The sequence below is a fragment of the Neolamprologus multifasciatus genome, chromosome 8, assembly GCF_963576455.1.
Source record: "Neolamprologus multifasciatus chromosome 8, fNeoMul1.2, whole genome shotgun sequence".
Classification (NCBI taxonomy): domain Eukaryota; kingdom Metazoa; phylum Chordata; class Actinopteri; order Cichliformes; family Cichlidae; genus Neolamprologus; species Neolamprologus multifasciatus.
In genome coordinates this window covers 3,179,762-3,192,849 of record NC_140446.1, presented here as the reverse complement: position 1 = coordinate 3,192,849, position 13,088 = coordinate 3,179,762, and the positions used below count along the sequence as shown (strand labels likewise).

Genomic DNA, 13,088 nt, shown 5'->3' with positions numbered 1-13,088 from the left:
CGCATGTTTGAGGCTTTATTTTAGTTTCTACGAATGCAGGATGGGGGGGTTTCCAAACTGTAGGCTGAACTTTGGTCTCCAGGGGCAAAGAGATGGTCGCGGCAGGAAGGAAGATGTTGTGTGATGCAGAATGAAGCTTAAAATACACTCGTCTTCCCAACATTAAAGTGGACGAGTGGGCGTGGGGGGGGGGGGGATGTGCGTCAAAACAGGCAGTATGCAGGAGCAGGTGGTTCACATTGTCGTGGGCCTCCTCGCTCTCCCGTCCAGCCATCTCTCAGCTCTCTGTTTAGCTTCTTTGTTTTGCTTTCGTAACCCCTCGCGCTCTCATCCAGCTCCATGTTTTTCAGGGTATTCAGGAGATTCTGTGTTTTTATTTTTTATTATTATTGTTTTCGTTGCGCAGCATATCCTCACACTGTACACGCGGGGAAGTTCAACGGGTCCAGTTCCCAGCCCTGACTGAAGCGCAGCGCTTTGGAGCTGCTGCACTACGTGACTTTTTACTATACAAACACATCGGTCGCAGGAGGCCAATCAAAGGAAAGAAAGATAAGAAAGCAAGTCTGCTGTGATGTTTAGTCTTTTAAAAATAGATTTGAGAAGTACTACGAGTGACCAATTACTTCTTCATTTATACCTTAGAAAATATGTTTTGTTTTTTACTTAAATCACATTTACAGACAAACATGATCTTTAAAGGAAGCTGGAAAGCCAACTCAAAACCCCCATTTTATTAATGTTAAGTAGTTCAGCTGCACAGTGATGAAAGTGTAAACATTTAGACAGTATGTTGTAATGTTTCTACATGTATGTAATAGGGGTGGGGGAAAAATGGATACTGTGTAGCATGGTGATATTTTGTTTGCTAATAATGTATCGATACAGGGACAGCAGAAATCGATATTTTGTTACAAAAAAGGTTTTTGTGCTCTGACTTCAGAGCATGTTGATCCTTTTTCTGAGCAAGAATCCTGACATTCCTTCACTGTCCAAATGTGTTTAACTTTTTTTTTGGCAGCAATAAACATGACAGTTTACTTATTTTAATTTAAGACATGTTTTATTTTAATTAAGTTTAAAACGTTTTTATTTAATGTAAAAATATATTTTGTTTTAATTTACTTTCAAATTCTTCAGTTGCTGAAGGGGCTGCAAGTTGGACTACACTGTAATACAAACCGTTCAGTTTGTCAACAATAAAACTGACATGAGAGAAAGACTGAGTGTGAGACTTTGATATTAGATAAAATGAATATTGATAAAGTTTACCTTTATGTACAGAATCTGAATATCGCAAAATATTTTTTAAAAATTGCAATAATATCGTATCGTGCGTTAAGTATTGTGATAATATCGTATCGTGGGATGTATGGTGATTCCCACCTCTAGTATGTAATGCAGAAAGCAATCTGTCAGTATGAGTCTTGGGCTCAAATTGTCAGAAATAAATGTAAAAATAGCAGAAAAAATTTGCTGTAGTATGAGTGGCTGTGGGAGAGATCTGTACCAGTATGAAAAAGTTGTCCAGGGGCGGGATTAGAGTTTGCGTCAGGCCCATTCTGGCTTTATGTTTGACAAAATGATTGAAACTTAAATTGTAACATCTTCTCATTTTTTGAGCTTTTGGCTATAACAAATCTGAACACACCCCTAACCCAACATATTTTATGGTAGATGTTCAGTTCTGTGTAAACTCTAATCAAGACTGAAAAAAGGAATTAAAATTTGAAACTGTTTAACAGCAACAACTCTGTGCTTTTCATTTTACCTCTGAGTCCGATTCTCACTTGTGTTTCTAGTACTTTAGAAGAGTTCTGGGAGCTATTAAATCAATAAACAAAGGACGGTCTCCTGTGGATGGATCGCCTCTTGAACATCTTGTTTCTTAAATTGTGCCAATTCAACATGTGCAGTGTTACCCAGTGCTATGGATCTGAATGTTCCTCCAAAAAAACTGCTTCCGTTCATCAACATTTCTCGGATGATTGAACAGCTCACTTCAGGTTCCACAAAAGCACCTGGATTCAAGTACTGAATTGTTCTTCACACACTTTTACCTCCAAATCTGCTGGTTACAAAAACTGGGACGTGCTCCACGGATCGAGGCAGTGCCAGATCCCACTGTTTGCAATTATTGAAAGTGTGACAATAAACTGCTTGTTTAACATCAGGTCCTTGACGGCTTTTATCACCTTTTTTAATATATTAGTTCCCAAGTAAACATATTGCTTTTAGGTGCTGATGTGGGCCTAAACCTTGACGTCCGTGCTTCAGAGGAATGGAAGGTTTGTGTGAGGTTAATGAATGAGGTTTCCATGTTGGTGTGCTAAACAGCTGGTTTCCTTTGTGGTGTCCTTCCATTAACATCAGTGCTATTCACTGTTTAAGAGTGTACACATGAAAGCTATGGTAAGACTTCTAGAGGTGTTTTTTATTTATTCATTTATTTTTATCTTTTTCTGGATTACATGTTTTGATCTCAGTGTGATCTTTATGACAAAACTACATTATTTGTAGAGAGTTTGTCTTATTGTGTATGGCTGAACGACCCGATCTAAAGAGATGCCTCTTAGGGATTTTGATGCATCTCTAACAAATCTTCTAAAGCAGTGGTCCCCAACCCCCGGGCCTCGGACCGGTACCGGTCCGTGAGTCGTGTGGTACCAGGCCGCGAGAGTTGAGGCTCAGGTGTGAAATGTATAGTTTTCAGGGTTTTTATTGGTTTTCAGCGTTATTTTGTTATCGTTTTTATCGTTTACTCAGTTTTCTTGGGTCTTTTCACTTGTGTTATGAATAAATTTTCTTTTTTTCGGTACCGGTACTAGTTTTATTTTGTTGTATTTATCCGCAACACCTTAAAGGCCAGTCCGTGAAAATATTGTCGGGAATAAACCAGTCCGTGGCGCAAAAAAGGTTGGAGACCACTGGTCTAAAGATCTTTAGTTATGGGAGGGACACTTCAGTAACTCACACATCTCATCCATCACCTCATAGTGCCGTATCACCCCATTAGAGCACCTTGCTCTCAGACTGCTTACTTGTAGAGTATTTAAAAGAAGAATGGGAGGCAGAGCCTTCAGCTTTCAGGCCCTATTCTGTGGATCCAGCTTCAAGCTTGGATTCAGCACAGACATCTTCTCTGCTTTTGATAAAGCATGTAGTTAGGATCAGGTTTCTTCCTGTGAAAAGAGTTTTTCCTTCCTGCTGTCACCAAGTGTTTGCTCATAGGCCGTTATCTGATATTGGGATTTCCTCTCCCTTATTGTAGGGTCTTTACTTTACAAAAGTATACTACAGGTGACTGTTGTTTTGAACCGGTGAATTAATGTGAATTTCATTTGTAACATCTGACTCTAAGACGCTTTTGAAGAATTTGTAGCTCAGGCTGGACAGCGAATCAAGATATGCAAAGTACAACTGTTCGTATGTAATTTATTGAGAGAGTGTCTGTCTGTAATTCAGGGTTAGACAAAGATCAGATCACATTTATGAGGAATTTATGAGGAATCGTAAAAAGGAAATGTCCGTAATTCCAGCCCAGATGTCCAAATCGAGATAGAAGCTACCACCGTGTTTCAATGTGGGCTTGCTCCATTTTTATTGTGGTCACTAAACTCAAACTAGAATTCATGAGTAAATAGGACATTTTTTCCATTATGAACTGGTATGTCGGTGGTGTCTGAGAACCTCGAGCCTTGATTCCTGCCTTCTTTTGGCGGAACTTTTCTTCCGTAATCCCCAATGAAGTCCTTTTTTCTATTTCTCAGTGAATAAAGCTTGACGTACTGACACTCTGGTCATGCATTTGATTTAGCTGATCCGATAAAGCCTTTAGCAGTCCAAGCATTGTCCCTATAGAAACCTTCAGCTTAGCAATGATCCGATGCTCATAAACCCCCCGTTTGCTCCATATAACAAACTAACACTTAAACTTAGTTGCCATGTTTTCAACTATATCACAATGCGATACTAATACGCCGCTGATGAGTAGATCAGATCCGCCTGAGCATCATCTGAACGCTGCATCAATAGAAGGATACAACTCAGGCGAATATGACCTCTTGTCCAGTGGAGTTAACGTGGTCAGTGCCACTAATGTGCTTCAATTCAATTTGTGATCTAGAAATAGAGCAGAATAGGAAATCTTTCTTGATTTTACATGTCAGAGCATCTTGTGGTTTTAAATATCTCTCATCAGCCACGCTACTCAGCAGATTTGGCTCAATACGACTTTGTCGTCTTCTTCAAAATTCAATTCCCGTCGAAGGGTCCTATACTAGAGGAGCTCCATGTGTAACTGAAAGTGTTGTAAAGCTGAACAAGAAGACCATCCTGAAGACGTCCGCAGCCAAATTTAAATCAGTTTACAGACCTGCAGTAGATTAGAAAATCAAAGTACACATTTATTGTGGAAGCCCCTTTAAAATCAGATACTTCACTATTCTCAGAATCCCTGCCATTGCTGACGAGCTTCAAACTGTCTTCAAACAAAAAACAACTTTTCTTTCACCCTTTTCAAAAGTGTCTAACAAATGGGTTCAAAAAACAAGTATAACGACAACTCTCCAACTTCACAATTTGGTTCATTTAAGAGGAATGATCACTTGATCCCTAAACTAATCAAACTAAATACTAAACTCCATTTAGCAGAAGCGCGGCCAGAGGCAGGACAAAAAAACGTTCTCTGCTGTCTCTCTCCACCCTGCTCCTGTTCGGTTACGCCAGGGGTCTCAAACTCGCGGCCCACGTCGGCCCTACTCGCAGACTGCATATCGAAGTGAAGAAGTATAACGCAATTTTGCCCTTGAAGTTCCTTTTTTTGTTTGTTGTTGAGTTAAAATAAGTTCTTTAAAAAGCAAAAAGTGATTTAACGTGAAGGTAATATGAGCAGAGAGCACAAACATGCTGAGGGACTGGCTGTGTTAGCTCAGTGAGAGGGTCAAAACTAATGTGTACACTCATGTCTGCATTTTTATTTTGCTAAATACAAACACAATGATAGCAGAAGTGCTGACACGTGTCTGGCCACAAAGAGAGCAACAATTTATTTATCTGGTGGTTCAATCAAAGGCTTCAGTTAGTTAAGAGTGAGAAAAGAAACGTTTGCATTCATGTTTGCAGTTGTTGTCTTGTTACAAAAAGCTACATTTTTGGAAATATTTGTGGATGTTTTCTTGTTGTTTGTTGTGTACTGCTTGGACAGAAAAGTGGCCCTCCAATGAAATGACAGTGCCAGCGGTGGCCCACAGCTCATTTAAGTATGAGACCCCTGTTTTACACTGATGCACATTTACATCAGCTCCTTTGCATCCTCATCGCTCTTCTACTGATGAGATGTATCACAAAACCACAACAAAGGATGAATTAGTATCAAGGGTTTGGGCTTGCTTTCAGAGTAGTCGCGTGCCTACTTTCTAAGACAAAAAATGCTAAAGTGCTCTCGAGCAGAGCTTTAAATGTGCCCACCTACACAAATCAACAATTATATGTTGCTTAAAACATTAAAGGAGCAGTTTGAAAACAAATCAGATCTCAATGGAGAAAAAAGAAATCACGTTTGATACTTATATGGACTGGGTAATGTGTTGGGGATGAAAGGATGCCAGTTTGTTTGATGGAAATGAAAATGATCAACCTACAGAGGGCTGAATTCAAACACACCAGAGTGTCTAGTGCACTAGTGGATGCTCGGACCTGAGGCCACCATCATGAAGTCTGTTTCTGATCATTTGGTCAGACACGTTCATACTGGTGTCCTGCTGGAGGTCATTTTGTAGCTCTGGCACTGCTCACCTTGTTCCTCCTTGAGACTGTGCTAAAAGACACAGCAAACCTTCTACCAATGGCAAGTATTGATGTGCCATCCTGGATGAGTTGGAGAGATCTGTGCAACCTCTGTAGGGTCTAGGTATCGCCTCATGCTACCAATAGTAACACCGATACTAACCAAACGCAAAACTAGTTTAAAAAAAAACAAACAAAACAAAAAAAAAAAACAGTCAGAAAAGACCAGGCAGGAATCATTCCTATTTTGGTGGTTGTCTCATCGTTGCCCCTCGAGTGCACTTGATTTCATTGACACCAAAGCATCTGAAACTGGTAAACAGTCCCCTCTGCTACTTAACTGACCAGCTCAATATCCAGCTTGATGCTATCGGGGCGATCGTGCCCCCGATAGCATCAAGAGTTGGGAGTTCGTCTTGTAATCGGAAGGTTGCCGGTTCGAGCCCCGGCTTGGACAGTCTCGGGCGTTGTGTCCTTGGGCCCTCTGACCACCACCAGTGGGCAACGGGTGGCGAAAGAGGGCCCAGAGGCGAGCATTGGCGCTCAGCACTGGCGCCACCAGGCCCTCTGACCACCACCCATTGCCTACTGGTGGTGGTTCTAAAAGACACAGCAAACCTTCTGGCAATGGCAAGTATTGATGTGCCACCAGGCCCTCTGACCACCACCAGTAGGCAATGGGTGGTGGTCGCCAGTGTCCTCGCCTCTGTCAGTGCGCCCCAGGGTGGCTGTGGCTACATTGTAGCTGCCCTCACCAGTGTGTGAATGGGTGGATGACTGGTTGTATAAAGCGCTTTGAGGTCCTTAGGGACTAGAAAGGCGCTATATAAATACAGACCATTTACTCTGGTTAAAGTCTTCCTTTCATTCTTTGGAGTATAGATGCTTCACCTGAACCTGAGAGAACTTAATCAGGGGGCTCAGATCCATTTCTTTATAAGATGTCAGACTTTTGTCCTGCTTCTGTCCATGTTGCATGTTTGTAACAGAAAATGTTCCATGGTTACAATCATGCTAGATTCTTTATAAAGTAGCAAGAAGTACTTCTTGGAAGCAGAGTCATTACTAAGTGGCTTTCCGTCGCAATCTATCCATTGTCTTCCATTTATCTGAAGTTGAGTCGTGGTGACAGCGGACATCCTTCGCCTCAGTGGTTTTCCTCCAGACAAGATGTAAAACCTTTCCAGTAACTTTTGCGTCTGCTTTGAGGAGTTTCCTCTTTCTTGGGCATTCTTGGAAGGGCTAAAGTTAGCAGCTAATATTAGCAAGCTTGGTTATCAAGCTGCATGCATTAATCATACTGATGCAATCACTGCACACAGCGTTATAGAGAAACAGGTCACTGAGCACGTGGCGGGCAGTTACCTGGGAGAAGCGTGTATCCACGTCTGGTTGGTGAGTGGTTGCTGGCAGCTGCTGTAGGTGAAACTGGTTGCAAAGAGGTGCAGCTCCGAAAACCTCCTCCTTGCAGTTTTCTTACCTGCTAGCAGGTTGCTCCAGTCAACTGTAATTTAAATGAAAGATGCCCTGTTGTCTGCAAAGCCATGCAAAATGAATACGAGCATTTTAGTGTTTTAGCCTAATTTTAAAGTTAACCAAGTGTTCTGTGTAATAAATGCAGTTGTAGCATTTGTGTTAAACCAAACAGTCCCACTGAAAACTGTCGGCCATCTCTGCCTCCGTGACCTTTCACCTTCTAGAACTAATTGTAACAACAGAGCAAACGGAGCTTATTGTGTAAAAATACCTTTTTATTGAATTTCCATCATTACAATTGCACACAATCAGTTTGAGCAATTTAAAATATTTATAGAAATTCATTGAGCTCTAAATGAACAGTCATCAGTCTTTAGCAGAGGCTTAAAAGACGTAAATATACTGAGAACTTCACTTCCCGTGGGGCACAGCATCCCGACCCCCCGAACCCACCCGACAGCAACAAAAAAGGCTCTCTTCCACATACAGTAGCATCTCTGGATTATTTTGCAACCTCCCACCCCCCCTTCCCCGAATAAAGGAACACAACACCGCAAACATCACATACAGCTGTGTGTACCAGCAGTTTACCACCTGCGACTGAGAAACAGAAAGCGCCACGGTTCACAAGTCTCGTTGTAGTTTTGGACAGACGGCTCAGCACGGTTCACAGACGACAGATTTACACTCGATATAATCCGGCCGAACGCACGTCCAAAGGCCCGGAGGAGCCTCCCACACAAAGCAGGCTTTTTTTGATGCATTTCATTCATCTGCTGACGCATTTGGAGGACGAGGAAGAAGGTGAGCAAAATTTCCTGATTCTCTGTCTGACATTCAAAATCAAAAAAAGACTAAATAAATAAATGCGTGGCGTTCCAGTGAAGAACAATCGTCTACTGGATTTAACGGATGCCTGCTGTTGGACACTGCACAGATGAACTTGGAGGTTAAGAGGGTGAATTGTGGAGGGATGTGACAACAGATTGCTCACTCAGGACAGTTTCCGCTCGGACATCCTACCCTTGCTGATGCACAGCGACCGAGCTTTGCTCAGCAGGTGAGAGCGGGCCACAATTACACTCACGGATGGGAATTCCCACGTGCGGGCGGGCATGTATAAAGGAGCACTGAAACAAAAAGGAAAACCGTTCTCTGACGAAGGAGGAGAAGCATGATGACTGTTTTATGTGGAAGCATCTTACCAAAGAGGAAGAGCAGAGTAAAGATAGCAGAGCTCTCTGGCCAGCACAACGATGGGACAGACAAATGTGCACACACACACACAGAGGAAAATCCCATGTGACGTGTGATTAAACTCGACTCTTTTCTCATTACAGCCTATTGAAAAGTGAACATGAATCAACTGTGGACCAGAAATGTCAGCGCTGATCAGAGGAAACAAAGAGTTGCGTGGAGTTAGAAGGGTCTCAGACAAAACCTGCTGTGTTTCTCATTAGTGTGTGTGTGTGTGCCGTCTGTACAACTGTCCTTTGTGGAAACCCAAATATATAATTTAATAAAATGTTTATTTTCAGTGTAAGAGAAACTAAAGTAGCTTTAAGTTATGAAGAACTTGATGCAACCACATAAAGTGACTCTCCCGCTTCTGTATGTCAGTAGCACGTGTCTGTTAGCTGCATACATTATATATTCTTGTGTTTTGGCAGAACAAGCAAAACTACATTATAATTATTTTGTGGAAAAAATTTGTGAAACTACTAAAAAAAAATGCAATTTACCATGTGCACATTGTGTGGACGTGTTTGGACAGCGGCGTGCAATCCAGAATGATTTTCCAGGAATGTCATAATTCTGTCTTTTATGGGTTCATATTGTACAAACAGTGGCAGCTATAAAATATTTAATTTAATCTCCTCTGAATTGCAACCATGAACTTAAATTTTCCCACTGATTTTAACACTAAACCCACTTAAAGTTGTGCAAGCTCTCGGCAGACGTTCGGTCACGCCGAGTGAAGCCATTTTCACACGTGGACTCAGGTCAGGACGCTGGCCGAGGCTGCCCTCGCACCGAGTAGACAACAGGAAGCCGCCTTTCTCCTGACAGCCAATCACCAGTTAGTCAGCTCTACACTCACAGTAAACTGTTTAACCTTCAGGTGACCGAGTGGCCTCATTTATAACCCCGGCCGTGCAGCTCTGCGGGTAAAAACGCTGCCACATCTTTTTAAACCGCTTCTCCTACAGAGTGTCGTTTAGAACAGCGGCCCCCAACCCCCGGGCCTCGGACCGGTACTGGTCCGTGAGTCGTTTGGTACCGGGCCGCGAGAGTTGAGGCTCAGGTGTGAAATGTAGTTTTCAGGGTTTTTATCGGTTTTCAGCGTTATTTTGTTATTGTTTTTATCGTTTACTCGGTTTTCCTGGGTCTTTTGACGTGTTTTATGAATAAGTCTTGTTTTTTTCGGTACCGGTACTAGTTTTATTTTGTTGTATTTATCCGCGACACCTTAAAGGCCGGTCCATGAAAATATTGTTGGGCATAAACCGGTCCATGGCGCAAAAAAGGTTGGAGACCGCTGGTTTAGAGGTTGGTTTAGCCTCATGGTGGAGCAAAGAGTTTAACAACTACATTGTGATGTTTGAGCGCTGTGATTTACTGCTGCGTAAGGCTTGAAGCAAATACTGGACGCCAAAAGTTAGGCCACACACTCTTTGTCTGCATCAAAGACAAAAACACAGAATCATTAAAAAATCTTTCATAGATAAATGAAACAGGTCAGGTATGATAAACAGAATTAGTGCAATACAAAATCAGTCCTGTGTAAAAACACAACAGGGTCATAAATGAGGCCGAGGCTTCAGCTTTACGTTTGCATCCTTGCAGTCTGAGAGCTTGTGTGAAAACGGCTCATTTTTATTTAGACTAAAGGCTTTTGGTGTCGTTTATATGGTGGCACTAAATGTTTCCATCTATGTTTGTGGGCAAGAATCACTACAAGGCTGCTAACCTGTAACACGATAACCAAACGCGATCCGCAGCCTTTTGCAAAAAGGTTTTTCACAATAAAAGCCTTTGCTCTGTAACAGGTTTTCGTCGGGTCAGTGTCACCCTTCGTCTTTGATGTTGACAGCTGTACAGACTCAGCATGGCTGACGAGTGCAAACAGCAGCGAAAACAAAGTGAGCAGTTGAAGAAAAGCTTGGTATTATTTGAGAATTTTTACAGTATCACAATTTCAGTTAAATAAAAGTCAGAACTTCTAACTCCAAACTCTCCCTCTCAAAAAAATAATAAAAAAAGATGGAAAATGACCACACAGAGGGCAACCCTTCATCGACTGAATGACTGCTTCCTTACAGTAACACACTCGTAAATGTGACAATGTGATACGACTCCTCGGTACAGTGCAAAACATCACAGCAAATTGCAGTGTCAGTGGGTCCAGGACAGGAACTGAAGGACCAAAACAGTGTTTAAGCATCAATCACGAAGACAGACGAGTGTTTCAATGTAAATGTACACCACAGATATGTACTGTTAGGCACTTAAAACACCTACGAACACCACACAAACCTAAATCCACTGCTCCGAGTCCACGCGTGCCATGACGAGTCCGACTACCTTTCCCGGCCTCCTGAGCCTGGCTCCAGCTCTTTGGTCACATTTCCTAAGTTAGGTTAAAAACCATTTTTCACTAATGGAAAAAAAAGAATCTCGAGGTTCGACCTGTGACGGATAATTTTGCTCTGCTTCCAGAAAGTGTGACTTGAATTTTGTTAATTTCATCATGGCCTAAAAACACTAGGGGCAATTAAAAGTCTCTCCAGTATATTTCCGTCTTCGGTACAGAGATGCACTAATGAGGAAGCCCTTAAATGTCCTCGCCGCGATGACTTCTGTCTGCCACCAGTCCTCACTCTCAGCTTCACCACAGAGAGACAGTTGGTGAAGTCGGAAAATGAGAACTATAGATGAAAAATAGAGAACGGTGAGAGCTTCATAAAGAAAAATGAGACAGCTTTGCGAGGCGGGCATGGGCGTGTTCGCAGTACTTCAAGGAATTATCTAAGCCAAAGGTTGTGGGACTGGAGCCCAACGGGGAGCAGGTTACAGGGTGAAAGGAAGGTTTTTACTCTGCATCAAAACAGGAAACTTCCCTGATAACATGACAGAGCGGACTGTACTCGACTGAGGGCGGGAGACTTTGTTTTGGAGTCTGACAAAACAGCAGAGAGAACATTATTTCTTTTAAATAGAGCCCCAGAGGTCCACAGATGATGTTTTTGGGTAAATGTGGTTGCTCGGTCGTAAAAATGTCCCGGTTGACAAAAAATAAAAGCTAAAAACCATTTTTCCCGACCATGAATCTCGGAGTTTACAGCCCTCAGCAATCACTGAGGTGTCAAAGACGTCTAAGCTCTGCATCGACTTCAGTTTGGTTGAATAGCGAAAGGTTGATAGGCGCCAACGTTTCTGCTGTTCACTTGGTTACCAGACGGCTTGATCAGACACCCACATGGGTCTCACGGCGTTCCGGATCGCTGTGTTGGAGTTGGTGGTTGTACCCGCACGCTCAGGCAGCAAGTCGGACCAGCGCTGCCTCCCAGGAAGATCTGCCGAGTTAGTATCGAGGAAACGTGTCCTCTGACTTTTCAGTCAAAGCTCATCATTATTCAGACGTCTTCTATGAGTTTAACATGTTTTTGAACTTCAGGGAGGACAGCTAGTCGGGTAAAGGCCCAGTGCCACGCAGGTTTGTTTATTCCGACTACATTTCCTGTGTGTTTGAAGCCTCTACACAATGATAAATCAAGTCCAACTGGGTCCTAAGTCAGCTTCAATCGGGTTCAGCGAGGGGTGTGTGTCTGTTTTGCTGCTGCACGTCTCACGTCTGCGTTTCAATATCTGAGACCTGGACGGATGCGTGCACGGTATGATCCTGGAGACAGACTGAAGTCTTCTTTATGGACGTGGTGAGGAGGAATTAGGAGCATTATCATCTCCTTCCACTTTGTTAGCTGGAGTTTCTGTTTTCTCTCCGTTGGCTCTGATTACAGCTGAGATTGTTTGAGTTGTTTGCAGGTGTGTGAACCGGATCTGTTCTGATCTTAGCAGCAAAACACGTCTGAGGGAGTGTTGGCAGACATGAGTGTCTGGGGAAGAAGCCTTTTGTTGTGATGACCTTAAGCATGAATAGATAGAAGCAAATATGATGCGTGTATAGGACCGTAAATATCAGTGATATGTTTACAGGGTGTTGTGCCCCCGGATGGCCCAAAAGTTTTTTCAAATTCGTATAAACTAATAATTTAATACAGATTTAAATGATGTTGATGTCCAGAGTTTGACTGTAACTCTAACAGCTAAATGGACTGAAGGTGGACCCCCGAGTTTTAGGGTTTGTGGTTGTATAGTGACGATTTATCGATGCTGTAATGTCGAGCAGATTAGAAGTGTTTTTGGTTCAGTTTTTGACAGTTTAAGGCCCCAGAAGTCAAAATTAGAAGAAATCACGTGATAATTCAGCAATATAATATTTAAAAGGCGTGAGGATGACGTAAATCCTCAAACCAGGACAAAGCCTCGCCGCTCTGCCGCTTAAAACACTTCAAGTTTCCCGTTTTGACATCAGAGTAATTATTCCATGACATCTAGAAGGCGTCAGCTCGGCCTCCACAGAAATCACTGCGAGAAAGAGGCCAAGAACAAAGGCAACGAGAGAGATGAACACAAGCATAAAAACATAAACAAATCGAGCATGAGCTACAGTACAACAAGGAACACAAAGTGGGATTATGATGCCGTGCAGCGTGTGAGGAGGGAGGGAGCGGATCCCTGCATCGTTCTTTACATCTCGTTTT

The 13,088-nt window shown here is 42.6% G+C and overlaps 1 long non-coding RNA gene across 1 annotated transcript in view; it reads right to left on the bottom strand.

Moving 5' to 3' along the window:
• Window positions 1-7,517: 7,517 nt before the first annotated feature.
• Window positions 7,518-13,088, bottom strand: part of LOC146512201 (uncharacterized) — a 106,345-nt gene continuing 100,774 nt past the window's right edge. Inside the window, exon 2 of the long non-coding RNA XR_014875684.1 lies at window positions 7,518-12,657. This is a non-coding gene — a long non-coding RNA (uncharacterized LOC146512201). The remainder of the gene's footprint in view (window positions 12,658-13,088) is intronic.